Below are 2,200 nucleotides of genomic sequence, written 5' to 3' on the forward strand. Positions count from 1 at the left end.
CCTCCGCGCGCCCCCGCCCGCTTTCGCCCCGCCCCCAAATTGCCATTGGCCTGTTACCCGAAGACCCCACCGCTCCAACTAGCCCCACCCCGCTATCTAACTCCGCCCAGCGCCGCCATTGGTACATTGGGTAAAGCTCCGCCCACCAGTGGCTCCGCCCTCCGGCCGAGGGGCGCTAGGCAGGGGAAGCCAGGAGGATCCGTGCCCTGTCCCTTTCTGCAAACCAGGCCAGGGTCCGAGCGCTGGCTGCACCTCACCGAGGCTGTCACTCGTCGTTTCCACCATTGCCCATTCATTAAGTTTCTCTGGGGGTCGGCCTGGCGCGGCTAGGCTGGTGGGGGCCCGCAGCAATGGACCCAGTGGCCTGTCTGGAAAATAAGGATGATCTGGATTCAGACCCTGGCATGCTTACCTACAGCTGTGTGACCTTAGGCAAGAGACTTAACCTCTCTGTGCATCAATGTCCTCGTCTGTAAAAGGGAACAACAATGCGTGTAAAGTGCTCAAAGTATGATAGGCAATTTGACATGAGCAGAGCAAGGACAGTGGGCCAGGTACAGAAGGTCACCAGGGTGCCTAGCAAGGGGCAAAACTGGAACAATAAGGCCCTTGTGCCCCAGAGTAACCTTTCCTCCCCTGACCTGTCGCTAGTCCTACGGTAGACCCCCTTGGGGGAGGAACAAGGGGCTGAAGCATGGAGTCACGTGATCCCATGAGGCCTTCGCTTGGGTTCACTCCCTTACACAGTGACCCCTAGGGATAACAGTGAGGCCTCCCTTGCACTTCAGCTCCAGGCCCAGAAAAGCAGCAAAACCAGACAAGCGGCCCCATAGCTGTCTCAGGACCAGCTTCACTGACTAATGACCCCATGCCAGGCTCCGACCAATCAGCTAAGACCAGGACTCCAAAAGGGCTCGCCTGAAGAACTGGTCCATATTCTACTGAACCCTCCCTGGAAGCCTCCCTAAGCTTCCCCACCTGCAAGAGAGAGAAAGAAACCCTCAGGACGAAGGGCCCAGCACACTCCCCCTCTGGCGGCATGCAGGGCCCCGCCTTTCCTTTTTCCCTCACTCCTTCCGCCACAGGCACGCACCTCCTCAACTTTACGGGACCCCACCAGACTTGAAACCAGGAGAGCAGTGGGCAGTGGCAGCCAGTCCTTGACAGACCCCCGACCCTGTCTCCAAGGACCCCTCATCTCTGGCTTCCCAAGGAGCTCAAGCAGCCCCGCCTAGGCCCTCCTGTTGCTTCTCTGAGTTCTTCCCTGTTTCACTGTCCTGAGGGGTTTTTGCTGCTGATGATAAATTCTTGCTTGACTGCACTTGGTCACCTGACTGAGGAACCCAGGTCTTGTTGCCTCACTGGTAACAGAAGTGTGACCCAGTAAAGGGGACCCAAGCTACTCTTGGGTGAGATTGGATCCCACCTGGCCTTCCAATTGGGAAAGGTTTTGTCTTTGGTCCAGACCTAAGAGGAAGCCTGGCACCCTCGGGCATAGTGCCACATGGCCACCCTTCCTTCCAGGGCGTCTTCTTTCTCGTGAAGGGAAGATGGAGCCCTGAGGACAGAAGAGGCTGGCAGCACTGTGGGTGCTTGGCCTTGCTGCACCCCTTTCTCAGCACTCGGGACCTGGAGGTATGTCCTTTTGGCTCTCTGCCTCCTCAGTGTCCTGGGTAATTATTTCTGGACCTCCTGGGTTCTGAGAAATGGGTTTTCACACCTGCGCCCTGGCTCAGCCGGCTCCGAGAGCAGACAGTGCCTCCCCCCCGCAGCTCCTGCAGCCCCCACAGCAGGCTGGGCCAGGATGGGCTCTTGTGGGCAGGGACAGCTCTGGGCAGTGGCTTCTCAAGGGCCTGTCCTGACTCACCTGGTTCCCTGGGTGAGAGCTCAGCTGGGCTGTCGAATAGCAAAGGAGCTCACCACTAACACTCACAATGTGCCCGGTCAGTGAGGCCTTTCCTAAGGGGTCCACAAGGAACGGTAATAAAGGGGTGCAGGTGGAGAAAAGGAGGGAGCCACTCATATGGCTCTGGCAAAACACCACCAGAGCCACCATAGGGGGTCCCTGAGCCCCAAACCGGCTGGGGCTTGGAGCTGGTGCTGGCAAGGAGTCCCCATGGGACTAAAAAGCCCCAGGAACATGTGTTCCCAGGAGACAAGGAGGACCCGGGGCTCTGGGGTCCATTGCTTGCTGCGGGGT

The sequence above is a fragment of the Artibeus jamaicensis genome, unplaced genomic scaffold (assembly GCF_021234435.1).
Source record: "Artibeus jamaicensis isolate MK-2021 breed Jamaican fruit bat unplaced genomic scaffold, CSHL_Jam_final scaffold_3151, whole genome shotgun sequence".
In the NCBI taxonomy this organism is placed as follows: domain Eukaryota; kingdom Metazoa; phylum Chordata; class Mammalia; order Chiroptera; family Phyllostomidae; genus Artibeus; species Artibeus jamaicensis.